Source organism: Sciurus carolinensis, chromosome 16, assembly GCF_902686445.1.
Source record: "Sciurus carolinensis chromosome 16, mSciCar1.2, whole genome shotgun sequence".
NCBI lineage: Eukaryota > Metazoa > Chordata > Mammalia > Rodentia > Sciuridae > Sciurus > Sciurus carolinensis.
Window position 1 is genome coordinate 53,829,194 of NC_062228.1, and position 17,703 is coordinate 53,846,896.

The following is a 17,703-nucleotide window of genomic DNA, read 5'->3' on the forward strand; positions in this document are numbered from 1 at the left end:
TTTGTGACATTTCTTCTACCATGCTGTCACTGGATTCTATTAATAGAGAATCTAATTTTGTTTGGATCATTTTCTTCCCTTGTTTTTTCATGTTGTTCATGTATCTTCCCCTCTAGCAGTGCAGATTTGGGGTATTGCTGTTTCCACCCACAGGCTTGTAGTGACCCTATAGGTTTCCAAAACCTTTTCTTTAAGGGGGAGATCAATATTAGCAGTGCCCAGTACACACAATATGCAACCTTAAACCAATTAGTCCCTATGAAGATGTTGACAATATTGTCATAATAAACAGTATGAGCTCAATTATTATCTACATTTTAACAAATGGATTTGCAATAAAGTCTGTAGTTTCAAATGGAGGACAAAGAGGATGGGGACAGGTGTAAAAACTACAACTGTACACTCTAACAGTCACATAGTATTCCAACCTCCCAGTCTTCAGTTGCCTGATGTATGAGAGGCACCTGACAATGAGCTTCTAGTCTCCAGCAGGAGTGTCAGGATGAGATTTTCCCCTCCTAAGATGGGAACTACTGCTTCCGGGATTATCCTAGATGTCTGCTCTGGCTTTCAAATGTGTTGACAAATGGGGAGCTGCAGCTCGGTGCATTGGTGTTGGCAGCTGGAGGTCCTGGAGGTGGAGTGCTATTGATCAGGCAGGGATCCTGGAGGCGGGGTGTGGTGGGTCTGGTTGAAGGATCCTGGTGGCTGGGCACAGCCATTTGGTCTGGGTGTCCCAGAGGCAGGGAGTGGCTGGTTGGGCTAAGGGGTCCTGGAGATGGGGCTTAGTCAGTCTGGCCAGGGGTCCTACAGGTCTTGGCTATTGTCTCAAAATGGCAGCAGCCATGTGTAACCAAACCTGCAGGTACTGTGACAGTGGACTTCCAGGCAACAGCAGGCAACAGGTGCTTGGTTGGTGTGCTGGCTGCTGTCAGTGATCAGCAGGTGAACCTTGGGTGGTGGGTGATGTGTAGGTGAAAGGCAGGTGATGAACCAGCAAGAGGCAGGCAAATGGTGGATGATAGGTGCCAGTCAGTGAGCAATCTGTACTCAAAAAGTAGTCAATATGCTGGCAGACTGCAGGTGATTGCAGTAGACAAATGGGGAAAACAGCAGGGGATCAATAAGCAGGAAAACCTGCCTCACCAAGAAACAGATATCCTCTGCTTGAAACCCAGGTTATGGAGTGACAAGGAACACAGACTCCCTCTAGTTTGCCATCTTGGATCTCATCAAACTGTAACCTTTAAATTAAGATCATTGTTTTCACTTTTGTATATTTGTGGAAATAATAAGCTCATCAAGTGAGAATATTCATGAACATTAACAAACTAGAATCACAGAATAATTTTATAAGGGAAAATATGTGAAAGCAAGCTGCAGGGCCTTTGGGGAAATGTGAGATTCTGGGTGTGGGTGGGAAGAATATAACCTGATCCAGGGACATGGGATGCCAGGAAATAAGGCAGTGAAAAAAAAATGCACACATTTAAAACTCATAACACTCACATTGATCACCATGTGTCCGGGGCTCAGGAGCCAACTGGAAAAGCTCTCAGTGGCAACACTGGAACCATTAAGGCAAAAACAAGTTCAGTGATATTGGCTGATAACCCAGGTGTGGTTTGAATGTTTGTGTCCCTCCTAGAAGGTGTTGAAACAACCCCCCAGTGCAACAGTATCAAGTGGTGGGAACTTGGAAGAGATTAGGTTGTCACACTTCCAGCCTCCTGATAGAAACTACTGCTTGTATAAAGGGAATGAGGGAGTCTGCAGTCACTTGTCTCCTGTTTATTCTGCTGTAGTTTTGTTTTGAAATGTCCCCCAAAATCCCATTAGTTCATGGCTTGGTCCCAAGTGTGTGTCTCTGTTGGGATGTGGTGGAACTTTTAAGAGGTGGGGCCGACTTGTGAGCATTCAGGTCAGTGGAGTCATGTCCCTGTATGTGACACTGGGACTCTGGCCCTTCCTCCCTTAATTTCCTGACTGCCATGAGGTAAGTGGCCTCCTGTGCTAGGTACTCCTCCCATTCAGGCTTCCTCGTCACAGGCCCTGAAGTTGTGGGGCCCACTGACCATGCACTGGCACCTACAAAACTGTGGATCAGGGAAGCACATTCTCTCATGAAGTTGATTTACCTCCAGTATTTGTTACAGTTACAAAAAACTGACTAACATGCACCCTGTGAGACACCACAGCCAGGCACCATCTGAGCCAGGTATGGTGGCACACACCTGCAGCCTCAGCTACTCAGGAGGTTGAGGCAGGAGGATCACATGAGCCCAGGAGTCCAACACTAGCCTGGGAAACATAGAAAGACCCCATTTCAAAACAATTCAAAGCAAGGCACCACCTCTGAAGCCCAGAGCAGCTCTCACCAGACTGGACTTGCCACTGCCAGAACCAGGAGAAATAAATTTTGTTGTTTATAAAGTACCCAGTGTAAAGTATTTTGCTACAGCAGGAATGGACCAAGAAAAACCCAACATTTGAAATAAATATGCTTAAATTCAGACTGGTATGTATGTTTGTATGTGTGCATAAGTAAATAGGAAATGGCACATCCCCAGTGCAGAAGAATTCTAAGCAATTTATGTGGACACAACATCCTTAAGGATGGGGAGAATAACTCCATTCCTGACGTGTAGCTGCAAATAATTCTCTGGTTCCAAAGAGCACAGTATGTAAAGGGAAGAGAAAAGTAAATTTATCCTAGAGAAATCTAAAGAATACTCCATCTGTGTGGTGATCAGCGTCACAGTCATCAGTTGTGAGCCACGTTGCTCTGAGGTGATGAGTGTGGCAATTTACTTCTGTGACCTTCCTCCCCCAAACCAATGATTCAAGAGTACTCATGAGAAAAACCTCACCTAGATTCCAGTACCAGGACCTGCTATAAAATGCCTTACCTGTACTTCTCAAAACTGTCAAGTCTCAGAACCAAGGAGAATCTGAGAACTGTCACAGTCAAGAGGAGGCTGAAGAGACTTGACAACCCAATGCAGATGTGGTACCCTCAACAGAAAAGGGCACTAGGTGGAAATGAAGGAATTTGTATAGACCCTGGACTTCAGTTAGCAATGCTGTAGGGATTGTGTCTCACTAATTATATCAAATGTACCACACAAATGTAAGTAGTTACTACTGGGGGAAACTGGAATCAGGAAGTATGTAACCTTTGTATGCTTTCCTATTTTCTGTAAATCTAACATAATTCTAAAAACTGAATTTTGGTTTTAAAAAATATTGAAAATTCCATGTATGCAGTACCTTCAAGAGAGCTACAAATTCTTTCTATTTTTCCCAATGAAAGGTGGAATCTAGTCCCTGCCTCTTACTTCTGGATTTTTCTCATAGAATGGGGTGAAAATGAAATGATTTTCATGTCAGTGATGTTCTTTCCACAATCAAGGACAGATTATAAACCTTGTGGCTACTGCTCATGATTCTTGGAAAACTTGCTCATGGCTGTGAGGAAGCCCACATAGCCCCAACGAGAGGCCCATGTAGGAGGAACTGAGGCCCCAGCCAAACGTCTGGACTGAGCTTCCAAATGACAACCAGCACCAGCTTCCCAGGGAACACAAATGAGCCCATCTGGAAGCAAGTCCTCCAGGCCCAGTCAGTGCCCCCCATTACCATTTGTGAAGGACACATGAGCTTTCCCACTCAGCTGTGGAAATAAATATGTGCAAGGAAAATTAAATGACTCTTGCTTTTTAGACCTGTCATAAAAGAAGAAAGATGGTTTGTTATTACATTCCATAAATCAATGTTTTCAGGGAAATGATTCTATTTAAATATTAATAGGAATTTCATTTCTCATTATAAAAAAAGCTTTCAATCATTCTGGCAAAAATCTTTTTGTCTGTGAAGACTTCCACTTGCCAGAGGAGAAGTGGAGATGATGGCTCTGACTCAAGGTCATTGAGAGTTTTTCCAAGACTCTGGAGTTTTCCCAGCATGAGCTGCTGTCAGGAGAGGCCCGGGCAGCATGACCTGGGGGGAGGAATGTGATTCCTCTGGTGGTAGTAGAAACTGGAGCAGTTCAGACTCTAGAGGTTTCTCTGGGTTCCATAGGGTAGGTGGAACTTTGCCTCCCTGGCCTTCAACATCACACCCATCCCATGCTGAAATGGTCAACCTGTCTTTGCTCTTACACTAGTCCAACAATGGGCCAGTCATCTCGTGGGTGTAGAGTCACCATACCTGTGCCCCCGAATTCCCATGAACTCTCTCCTACAGCTCAGAAAGAATGGCCTAGACCACACTAAAGCCCAGGGAGCCTAGACAATAGTACTGAGAAGAGACATTTGTAATTGTAACTTCAGGCTTGAGGAGGCATTTAGGGTACCCTGATTGTGTCTTGAATGAGTTCATAGGATTTCTCTTGGCCTCTTTTTGCTTGGTTGTGTTTTGGGATAATGGACATTCTTTATTCAAAGGCAGTAGAGCCTCTCTATTGTATCATTTAAAATATTTCCTCTCTCCCCCCGTGTGTGTGTGTGTGTGTGTGTGTGTGTGTATGTTTTATTGGGATTGGACCCAGGGTGCTCTACCACTGAGCTGCATACCCAGTCCTTTTTATTTTATTTTTATTTTGAGGCAGCATCCCTATAAATTGCCAAGGTTAGCCTCATACTTGAGATCTACTGCCTCAGCTTCCCAAATAGCTAGGATGACAGAAATGTGCCATTGCACTTGGCTCATTTAAAATATTTTCTAACTTATTATTTTGAAATCATTTCAGACTTACAAAACGGTCGTGAAGACAGGACAGTGTCTGCCTTTCAGACAGCTTCCTCTCATGCAGCATCTTACGTAATCCCACTACAATTCTCAACACAGAAAGCTAACATTGACGTGATACTATCAACTCACCTATAGGTTTAAATTTAGTTTTCTCACTTGTCCCCTAATGTCTATTTCTTGCTCTAGGATCATGAATTACTTTTCAATATCATAACTTTTTTTCCTTCCAACTGGAAGAGTGATTTATGTTTTTACAGAGTCTCTATTTATCTCTTTGGTATCCATTAATTAGGCCCAAATAATCACCCAAATTGTTTACCTGTCTCCTATGATCTGCAGACCAACCACAGACCACCATTGGATTGCCTGCTGCCCACTGTTGCCTGTAAGTCTGTTGTCCCAGTTCCTACAGGTTTGGTTACAGGTGGTCACTGCCATCTTGGGACATCAGCCAGAGTGTACAGGTTTGCAGCTGCCATTGCTTCCATCTTAGGGCATGGCCACCTCGATCTGGAGACACAGGCCAGGGCCTGGAGATAGGTTGGGGTACCTGCAGTTCTGGTTGCACCTGAGGTCTTTCTGCTCAGGGTGGTGGTGGTTGCCATCTGGCTGCCTCTTTGCAGGGTCACACCTCTGTGTGAGTGCATCCTTAGTGGTCTCTCAGCAAGTTGAAAGGAAATTGAGATCTTGGGACTTCAGCAAGGCAGGGTCTGTGGAAGCTGAAGCCCAGGTCCATCAGATTGCAGCTGGGTTTCCATGGGTTAGTCTGGGTCTGACAAGCCTGCGGAAAGCTGGAGACCAAGGGCAGTTCCCTGTGGAGATAAAACTGGACTTTCTCCAGCCCAGTAAATACTGAAGTGTGCAGGGACAGAAGGGGCTGAATAAAATTAGTGGGAATACTGGAAGAGGGTGTGAGGGCATCTTTCTATCAGCTCACCTTCACAAGCAGTCCAGCATCCACTAGACTGGAGCTAACATCAAACTTCAGACAACCCCACCTATTGGTGGAGAAGGGAAGCTGAGAAAATTTTTGCAGTCTTCAGAAGCAATCATTCAATTTTCCATTGAAATTTTCCTTTTTTATTTCTTTTTTGTCATCGTCTCTCACACACCTCTACCATCTTTGTATCCAAACTTTTTCATGCATCAATTTATTGAGGAATGGGATGTCTGAATAGTACATTACAGTTTTGTTGTGTATTGTTATATTTTTACTTTTTAAAATCTGGATATATATTTTCTCTCACCTGTTTCCATGGATTCTCTTTCTCACTTCTCTCATACTAACGGCTGACCTCTATTAGTTCCTCACTCACTCTTACTATAAATGATTTCATCCATCTTCTCTCCTTCTCCCTCATAAACATCACATCTTACACTTCTGTTACCTCATTGTCAATCATTTGAAATGGTAAACCCTTTTAGCAAACTTACTGTTTATATTGCAGACAATAATTGAGCACTTCATAATTGTCCATTGTGACAAAACTGTAAATGCCTTCATAGGAGTCATTTGGGTAAAGGTGGCATATCATTTGCATTAAGTGCTGTTAATATTGGTCTCCCCCTTAAAGGTGAGTACCAGAAGACTTCAGGGACACTATAAGACAACAGAGTAGAAATTGTAGCACATCAGCTCCATACCACTAGATGAGCAGACACAAAAACAACCTGAAAAACCAATGAAACAAAATGCCGCAAAAAAACAAGATGTTCCAAAAATAGAATCCATTGACAACACAGTAGAAGAAAGTTGGAGAAGAAGTTTAGAAAATACATAGATTGATCTTTGAAATAAAGGATGGTATTGGAGAGAAAATACAGGAAGTAGAAGATCACTTCAATAAAGAGGCACAGGTTATAAAAGTAATCAAGCAAAAATCCTCAAGCTGAAGGAAACAATAAACCAAATTAAAAATTCAATGGAAAGTGTCAGCAACAAACTAAATCAGTTGGAAGACAGAACCTCAGACAATGAAGACAAAATATACACTCTTGAAAATAAAGTGAACTATACAGAGAAGATGGTAAGAAACCATGAACAGAACTTCCAAGAAATATGGGATAAAGAGAAAATTTTAGATATCAGAATAGATGAAGGCAAGGAGATATAAACCAAAGAAATGCACAATTCTTTCAATGACATAATATTGGAAAATTCCCCAAACCTAAAGAATAAAATGTAAAAGAATCAGCTACAAGAGGCTTACAGTACCTCAAATGTACAAAATTAAGCAGACCCACATCAGGACACAAGAAATGAGAATGACTGACATACAGAATAAAGAGAATTTTAAAGACTGTGAGAGAAAAATTCAGATAACATGTATGGGGATACCAATTCAGATTTCACCTGATTTCCCAACCCAGACCCTCAATGCGAGGACATCCTGGAATAACATATATCAAGCTCTAAAAGAAAATGGATGCCAACTGAGAATTTATATACAGCAAAATTAAACTTCAGATTCAAAGAAATAAAAACCTTCCATGATAAACCAAAGTTAAATAATTCACAACTAGAAAGCCTGCACAACAGAACATTCTCAGCAAAATATTCCATAAGGAGGACATGAAAAAAAAACAATGAAAAACACTAATGAAAATATCAATGAAAGGAGAAACTAAGTTAAGTTAAAAAAACAAAAATAAACCAAAAGTCTGGGAATACAAATCATATATCAACAATAACCGAACATTAATGGCCTAAACTCATCAATCAAAAGACATAGACCGGCAGATGGGATGAAAAAGAAAGACCCAACAATATGCTGCCTTCAAGAGATTCATCTCATAGATAGGACAACCACAGACTAAAGATGAAAAGATGGGAAAAACCTACCACACACAAATCGACTCAGTATAAAGGCAGGGGTTTCCATCCTTATTTCAGATAAAGTGGGCTTCAAGCCAAAGTTATTCAAAAGGGATAAAGAAGGACATTTCATACTGCTTAAGGGAACCATAAATCAGGAAGACATAACAATCATAAATATTTATGGCCCAAACGATGGTGCATCCATGTACATCAAACAAATTCTTCTCAATTCCAGGAATCAAATAGACCACAACACAATAATTCTGGGTGACTTTAACACACCGCTGTCACCACTGGAGATCTTCCAAACAAAAACTAAACCATAGAACTCAATAACATAATCAATAACTTAGACTTAACAGACATATATAGAACATTCCATCCATCAACGAGCAAATACACTTTCTTCTCAGCAGCACATGGAGCTTTCTGTAAAATAGACCATATGTTATGCCATGAAGCAGACCTTAGTAAGTGCAAAAAAATGGATATATTCCCTTATGTTCCATCAGATCATAATGGAATGAAATTAGAAATTAATGACAAAATAAAAAACAGAAATTACTCCAACACCTGGAGACTAAATAATATGCTATTGGAGGAAGCATGGATAACAGAAAACATCAGGGAGGAGATAAAAATTCTTAGACTAAATGAGAATGATGATATAACATATAAAAATCTCTGGGACTCTATGAAAGCATACTAAGAGGAAAATTTGTTGCATGGGGTTCATTCAAGAAAAGAATCAAAAGTCAACAACTCAATTAAGGTGAAAGATTGGGAGAACACACGACTCACATGGACTGCATAAACAAGCAGGGGTTTTCATACTCATATCAAAGTGGACTTCAAACCAAAATTAGTCAGAAGGGGTAAAGTGGAATTGGAAGTTTCTGGTTCCGCTGCCCTCTTTCTCTTCAACAAGGCTCCCGAGCAGCAGATGCAGAGATGCAGATCTTTGTGAAGACCCTGATGGGCAAGTCCATCACCCTTGAGGTCGAGCCCAGTGACACCATTGAGAAGGTCAAAGTCAAAATTCAAGACAAGGAGGGCATACCACCTGACCAGTAGTATCTGATTTTTGTGGGCAAACAGTTGGAGGATGGCCCCACTCTCTCAGATTACCACATCCAAGAAGAGTCCACCCTGCACTTGTCACTTCACTTGTGAGGTGGCATCACTGAGCCTTCCCTGCTCCAGCTTGCCCAGAAGTACAACTGTGACAAGATGATCTTTTGCAAGTGTTATGCCTGCCTGCACCCCTGTGCTGTCACCTGTCTCAAGAAGAAGTGTGGCCACACCAACGAACTCTGCCTTAAGATAAAGGTCAAATAAAACCCCTTGCTGGCTCCTTCCCCAAAGGGTGGCCTCCTTCCAAGCCCCTTGTATGGCCTCGGGACCTCAATAAAGTTTTCTTTACATTGCCTGGAGCAGTCAAACAAAAAAAGAAGGGACAAAGAATGACATTTCATTCTGGTTAAGGGAATCACACATCAACGAGTTATAACAATCATGGCTATATATGCCCCAAACAATCAAGCATGTATGTACATCAAACAAACCCTTCCCAATTACAAGAATCAAATAGACAACAACACAATAATCCTTGGTGACTTTAACATAACCCTGTCAGCAGTTGATAGGTCTTCCAAACAAAAACTAAACAAAGAAGCTATAAAATTAAAAAAATATAATAAATGATTTAGACTTAACAGACTCATATAGAATATTTCATCCATCATCAAGCATATACACTGTTTTCTCATCAGCACATGGATCCTTCTCTAAAACACACCACATGTTATGCCACAAAGCAACTCTCAGCACATACAAAATAATAGAAATACTACCCTGCATCCTAACAGATCATAATGGAATGAAGCTAGAAATCAATCCTTCAATAAAAAATAGAGGCTACCACAACAGCTGAAGACTAAATAGCATGCTATTGAATGATGAATGGATAAAAGAAGAAATCAGAGTGGAAATAAAAAATAATTAGAGGGTCTGGGGTTGTGGCTCAGTGGTAGAGCACTCACCTAGCATGTGTGAGGCCCTGGGTTCCATCCTCAGCACCACACAAAAATAAAATAAAGGTACTGTGTCCACCTAAAACTAAAAAAAAATGCATACATATATTATATGTATATATACATACATATAATTATTATATATATAATAATTAGAGGTAAATGAGAACACAGATACAACATATCAAAGCCTCTGGGACACTATGAAGGCAGAGTTAACAGGAAAGTTCATTGCATTGACCTCATACATTAAAAGAATAAAAAGTCAACAAATAAATGACCTAACATTACATCTCAAAGCCCTAGTAAAAGAAGAACAAATCACCATCAAAAGCATCAGAAGACAGGAAATAATTAAAATCAGAGCTAAAATCATTGATATTGAAACAAAAGAATTCAAAAAATTGACAAAACAAAAAGTTGGTTCTTTGAAAAACTAAAGAGAAGTGATAAACCCTTAGCCACACTAACAAAAAGAGAAAGGAAATTCAAATTACTAAAATTTATGATATTGAAGGAAATATCATGATGGACACTACTGCAATATATAAGATAATTAGGTAATGTTTTGGAAATTTATACTCAAATAAAGGAGAAAATTTCAAAGACATCAACAAATTTCTATAGGCATACAATCTACCCAAATTGAAGTAGGTGTTCATATGCAATTTAAACATGTGAATTTTGAGCAATGAAACAGAATACACCATCAAGAGCCTACCAACCAAGAAAAGCCCAGGACCAGATGGATTCTCAGTTGAGTTCCACAAGACCTTCAAAGAAGAATTAACACGAATTCTCCTCAAATTATTCCATGAAACAGAAGAGGAGAGAACCCTTCTGAATTCATTCTATGATGATAGTATCACCCTGACTCCAAAACCAGACAAAGACACATGAAGGAAAAAACTCTAGACCAATATCCCCGATGAACATAGATGCAAAAAATTCTCAATAAAAATTCTGGTAAATCACATACAAACACATATTAAAAAAATGCACCATGATCAAGTGAGGTTCATCCCTGGAATGCAAGGTTGGTTCAACATATGGAAATCAATGAATGTAATACATCACATTAATAGACTTAAAGACAATACTCATATGATTATTTCAATAGATGCAGAAAAAGTATTTGACAAAATACAGCAATGCCTGAGGCTGGTGTTGTGAATCAGTGGTAGAGCGCTTGCCTTGCATGAGTGAGGCACTGGGTTCGATTCTCAGAACCACACATAAATAAGTAAATAAAATAAGTCTATCAACATCTAAAAAGTATTTAGAAAAATCTTACCTAGCAACTAATGGGATTGTACAGCAGTTGTCTTTAAGAAAGCATACAGCAACCCTTCATGATCAAAATACTAGAAAAGCTAGGGATAATAGGAACATATCTCAACATTGTAAAAGCTATCTATGCTAAGTCCAAGGCCAACATCATTCTAAATGGAGAAAAATTGAAAGCATGTCCTCTAAAACTGGAACAAGACAGGGATAACCTCTTTCACTACTTCCATTCAACATCATCCTTGATAATCTAGTCAGAGCAATCAGACAGACAAAAGAAATTAAAGAGATATGAATAGGAAAAGAAGAACTCAAAACTATCACTATTTGCCGATGACACAATTCTATATTTAGAAAAACCAAAAAATTCCACCAGAAAATGTCTAGAACAAATAAATGAATTCAGCAAAGTAGCAGGATATAAAATCAGTACCTGTGGGGTTCTCTCAGCCATGTTCCACGTGGATGAGAAAAGAGTTAACTGCCAAAGGACAATGTTGGCTATAAATCCATCAATTACCCATAAACTTATCTAATCAATAAACACACAAGAGCCAATATTCTTTTGAAATGAGAGGGGGTGTGATGGGTCTGGCCATACCAGTTCTGGCCTCTAACAACATGGGGTAGCCAACTCTTTTTTATTTTATAGTCACACAGGTAAAGGGGCCTGGAATGGAAGGACTTCTTTTGTGATGAGCTGGATGATGTGGAGTTAGAAGAGCCATTTTCTCAGGGGAACTATCATCAGAATCAGACAGGGAACCACTCCCACACAGTGACACATGCTTCCTGGAATTCTGGGACATTCCCCTGTGGTAGCCAGTTCCTACAAACCAGACTTCTGTATCCCATGGCTCAACCTAGTCTGATTCTGCTAAATAAGGATGGCTCCCCACAAATACCCATAAATCAGATGCATTCCTATACATAAGCATTGAGTCCACTGAAAGAGAAATTAGGGACACTACCCCATTCACAATAGCCTCAAAAAATAAAAAAAATATTAGGAATCAATATAACAAAAGAGGTTAAAGACCTCTATAATGAAAACTTCAGAAAGAAACTGAAGAAGACCTTTTAAGAAGAAATGTCTCCCTTGTTCTTGGATAGGCAGAATTAATATTGTCAAAATGGCCATACTACCAAAAGTGTCATACAGATTCAAGGCAATTACTATTAAAATTCTAATGACATTCTTTGTAGAACTAGAAAGAGCAATCATGAAATTCATTTAGAAAAACAAGAGACCCAGAATAGCCAAAGCAATCCTTAGCAAGAAGAGTGAAGCAGGATGCATCACAATACCAGACTTTATACTACACTACAGTGCTACAGTAACAAAAAAATTCATGGTATTGGCACCAAATAGATATGTAGACCAATGGTACAGATGGAAGACACAGGGATGCAGAGACAAACACAAATAAATATGGTTATCTCATACTAGACAAAGGTGCCAAAATCATACATTGTATAAGAGATAGCCTAGTCAACAAATGGTGTTGGGAAAACTGGAAATTCATATGTAGCAAAATGCACTTAAACCTCTATCTCACCCTGCACAGAAATCGACTCAAAGTGGATCCAAGACTTAGGCACGAGAACAGAGACCCTGTACCTATTAGAAGAAAAAGTAGGTCCAAATCGTTATCATGTCAGCTTAGGATCTGACTTCCTTAAGAAGACTCCTAAAGCAGAAGTGAGAAAGAATCAATAAATGGAATGGATTCAAATGAAAAAACTTCTTCACAGCAAAGTAAACAATCAATAATGTGAAGAGAGAGCCTACAGAATGGGAGAAAATCTTTATCACATCCAGTGCAGATAGAGCACTAATATCTAGGATATATAAAAAACTCAATAAATTTAACAACAACAACAACAACAACAACAACAAAACAAAACAAACAGCCCAATCAGTAAATGTGTTAAGGAACTGAACAGATACTTCACAGAAGAAGAAATACAATCAGTCAACAAACATGAAAAAATGTTCATCATCTTTTGCAATTAGAGAAAAACAAATCAAAACTATTAAGATTTCATCTCACTTCAGTCAGATTGGTAATTATTAAGAATAGAAGTAACTGTAAGTGTTGGCAAGGATGTGGGGAAAAGGGTACAGGCATACATTGCTGATGAGACTGCAGACTGGTGCAACCACTGTGGAAAGCAGTATGGAGATTCCTTAGAAAACTTGGAAAGGAACCACCATTTGACCCAGTTTCCCACTCCTCTCTATATACCCAAAGGACTTAAAATCAGCACACTACAGTGACACAGCCACATCAATGTTCATAGCAGCTCAATTCACAATAGCTAAACTATGGAACCAACTTAGATGCCCACAGGAATGAATCAATAAAATGTGGAACATAAACAATAATGAAATTATGGCATTTGCAGGTAAATGGATGGATAGAGTGTAAACGTTAATTGGGGTCCAGCTGTAAAGGTTAAGGGGAGAGCAAATAAAAAGGTAAGTACACAGAATGGTGTATAGCAAGAAGTGGCTCCCATGGGAAAGCCACTTCAGTGTTCAGAAACATTCCAGGGTCATATCAAGTTGCATGAGGTTACATAGTGCAGTTAGCTTTGCACGTGTGCAGATCACATAACTTGCTTGCTCCTCCGAGTCCACTAGTACCAAAGGTTTTTATAATATGACAATGTCTCCAGGCCTCAGGGAAAGAGGTGTTGCAGAGTGTTTCCAATCCAAACAGAAGGCCTTATTGTCCTGAGGAGTTTTCTCACTCAAAGGATTTTCACTATACTATATTGACTGGCCTGAAACCTATGTACTAAAGAATATCATGCTAAGAGATATAAGTGAATCCCAAAAATACAAAGGCCAAATGTTTTCTCTGATAAATGGAGTTTAATCTATAGTGGGGGGTGGGTAGGGAAGAATGAAGGAACTTTGGATCATGCAGAGGGGAGTGAGGGGTGGGGATGGGAAGGGTAGTAGAATGAGACACATTATTACCCTATATACATGTATGATTACACTACTGGTGTGGCTATGCACCATGTACAACCAAAAGAATGAGAAGTTGTGCTCCATTTGTATATAATGTGTCAAAATGCATTCTACTATCATATATAACTCATTAGAACAAATAAAAACAATTTTAAAAGATAATCATTGCAGCATTTTTAGGGCAAGGCAGAAAAAATGGAACAAATTAAATGATTTCAAAATGATCAAATGAAATATATTACAATTTATTCATGAATTGCAAATCTGGGAACCCTAAGAAATATCAGTAGTCTTGTAGCATTTCAAGAGAATATTATATTATCCTTTTACATAAAGGGAAATGTGAACTGTATATACAGGTGTTTATATGCATGCGATGCATGTGGCTATTGAGAATACAGAGGAGAATGCAAACGCTGCCCTGCCCATGAAATCTCCTCTGGGGAGAGAGGACGTGGGCTGAGGATGACCAGCCCTTGGCGTGTCAGCAGATGAGTGTTTTTCAATATAATATATGCCTACATGTATTATTATTATACATGGTATTATATATTACCATCTCTATTGGTGTTCAAGTGTATTTGAAGATAGAAAAAAAGTCAGCATGACAGAGAAAAATCACAGAGGGTGGGAGAGAGAGAAAATGATCTCATCAACAGAAGGAGCAGATGGAGGGAACATAGGGAGAGGTCAGGGCACTCAGCTATTAGCACTGGCAGTGCCTGGTCCCTGGGGTGGGCCCTGGAACAAAGTCATGCACACACCAACATCTTGTCCCCTCTGGGGAGAGTCAATAATGTTCATGGGTTTCCACAGTCCAGGGAGGCATTTATCTGGCCTCCTGCTCTGAGCAGTGCTGACTGGACAGCTCTCCCTGTGCTCCCTGCAGTTCCAGGACCTGGACTCAGCACCTCCTCCTCAGCCAGAATCCAAGGCCAGGACAGAAACATGCTCTCCAATCCCTATTCATGGCTGAAGTGGTCTCTGGCATGAAGTTTTTAACTTGATGGAAACTGAAGTGGGTAAAGTAAAGCGATTTGGGTCCCCAGGTCTCTGAGAGCTGCTGTGACTTGAAAAGCCAAGCACACAGTGGACTGAGGCTGAGGGATGAGCACACACAGCTGAGGCACCTGTAATGCTTCCTCCTTAAACAAAAACAAGTGCCTTAGGCTGCATCCTAAACAAACTCTAGGGTTTGTCTCCAGATTGTTCCCCAAACTTTATCATGTGGAAGACCATGGGCAAGGCTTCCTAGCCCAGGGAGAAAGATGGAGACCAGCCAGAAAAATCAACTCTATCAGTGAGTGCACAGCCCTCCTCTTGGGCATTGGATCCCTCAACTCCCAAGAAACCCTAAGCTCTTCCTTGGGGAATCCTCAAGCCAGGATGATGAATAAGGAAAGAATTCCTATATGCTGAACTTATTCCACAGTCAGCAAGAAGTAAAGTCAAAGGAAGACCATTCTTTTCAGTTTATCACACAATTGAACAATTGGACCACCTTACCTTGTTCTTAATAATTATAAGAAATGATGCTCAGAGTTGGACGTTCCTAAAGGTGCAATGTAAACTGCCCATCCCCATATCCCAGGCCAGACTCCTCTCTAAGCTCCTGACAAAGATCATGTGCTGCACATTCTGGATGAGTCTTTTTTTTTTTTAATCTGGAAAGATAAAGAGAACCAGGCATGATGGTGCATGCCTGTAATCCCAGGAACTGGGGTGGCTGAGGCAAGAGGATCTCAAGTTCAAGACCAACCTCAGCAACTTAGAGAGATCCTATTGCAAAATAAAAAGTAGAAAGGACCTGGGATGTAGCTTAGGGGTAAAGAGCCCCTGGGTTCAATCCCAAGTATCCATTTTCCAATAAAGAGAGAGGCTTTCTGAAATTGGGATTCAGAGGAACACAGATGAAAAGCACGTGGAAGAGAACCTGGGAGGGGAGCTGGAGGGTGGGGAACACAGCAGGTCCTCTCTCAGGAGGGGCAGGTGCTGAAACCCTCCCCACTGCTCTCTCCATGCTCCCTCCTTCCTGGAGCCCAGCAGGCTTCCCAGCTTGTGCCTTCCTTGGTGGTGGCAGGAGTGCTGCAGTCACAGTTCACAGCTGGGACCTTTTGCCTCTAAGTCATCTGTCCCAAGAGACCCACAAATCTGGAGGAGCATTTCTAGAAGTGTGGCATTAGGTGTGGTTGAACCACAGGTGGGTAATTTGTGCTGAGGTCTAGTCCACACATTTGCTCTCTATGTGCAATAGATCTGGTTCCTTCACCTGGAAGCTGGCCAGCCCTCCCCAGGGATACATTAGATGTGGGGGGCAGGCAAAGAAAAACAGGCTTGACTGTAGTTCTTGCCTATGTGTGAACCCCATTGCCCCACAAATTCTCTTCTCCCTGTTAATTAACCTTTCCTCACTGGAAACTCCCTGAATCTAAGCACAAGTGGGCAGGGTTGCAAATCAGCCCTGTTGGGGAAGAATGAGTTGGTGATGGGGCTGATTTGTGATTGTGATTCCTGCCTGGGCATGTTGTAAGGTAGTTCTGGTGTTCGAAGACCAGTGTTCTTTGGGGGCTGATCATTTGGTGATCTAAGTCCTTGGGGAGTGGGCAGAGTTTCTGGGATCTGGTCTTGTGCTGTCTGAGATCCAGAGATGGGAAGGCAGGAAAGGATTCTCGAAAAAGTGAGGGGAGAGTCAGGGAGGGAGTGTTTCCTGGCTGAGTGGAGGGTGGCCCTGGGGCACAGCCACTTTGTTGGGCTCTCTGGTTCTCATTCATCTGTCTCATGCCAGGTCCAACATTCAGCCCCACACACACCCCAACACCTCTGGGCATTGACCAAACTCCTGGAAACTGGTTCTGACTGCCTCAATTGTTCCCCTGAGACCTCCCATTTCCCTCTCTGGAGAGCAACCCTGAGAATTCTGAATGGGGTGTGGGCTTTAGTAAGTAGCAATGTGTCAATATTGCTTCATTATGCATAACACACTACCATGTTGATTTAAGAACACAATAATAGTGTAAAATAGATTGGAGGTATATGGAAACTGTTATTTGTTTCCTAATTTTTTCTATAAACTTAAAGCTGTTTTTAAAAATGAACTGAATTTTTAAAGGTTTCAATAATGTTCAAGTTTTAAGTAATGTTAATTACATTATTTGAAGGGACAGATCCAATTCCACACAAAATGGAAGACCGTAAAGTGTCCCCATGAAAATACTAAAAAATAAATTAAGTGGTGAGAGTGCAACAGAGGTCCAGTGTAGATTCCTAGTGTTGTCACTGTGGATCACAATCATGCAGCCTCTTCCTAGATTGTAGCTGAAGCTCCTAGAAGCTGTTTCGTACACTGTTGAAAAGGCCAAAAAAACATGAAAAGGAAAGAAGTCTGAAATTACATGCTTTATTACACCCACACTCCACCCCAAAATGGCACCAAATAAAGATCAACCATCCCGTGAAGTCTACTTGTGGTGTAAACAAGGTCATGATGCATTAGGGCAGAAAAAGGTCATGAAGATATGTCTATGCAAAGTCCCTGTGGATGAGTTCGTACACACCACCAAGCACGAGCATCTCATCCATGAGGGTTAGGAAGCCGTGTGTGACTCCCAGGAAGTCACACTGCATTCATTTACTCAGTGCAGTTTACAAAGTGCCCATATATTACCAGACTCCACTTCCAGGCATTTCTAAGTTGAGAGAGAGAGAGAGAGAGAGAAAGAGAGAGAGAGAGAGAGAGAGATATCTATTATCTGTAGAGGGGGGCGTCAAGGACTCTTACACACAAGTCTACAGCTGAAAGGAAATTTTATGGACTTGGGTTTCCTCTGTAC

General features: G+C 40.9%; 1 pseudogene; it reads left to right on the top strand.

The window, feature by feature from the left end:
• Window positions 1-8,494: 8,494 nt before the first annotated feature.
• On the top strand, window positions 8,495-8,908 carry LOC124966467 (ubiquitin-like; annotated as a pseudogene).
• Window positions 8,909-17,703: the final 8,795 nt, after the last annotated feature.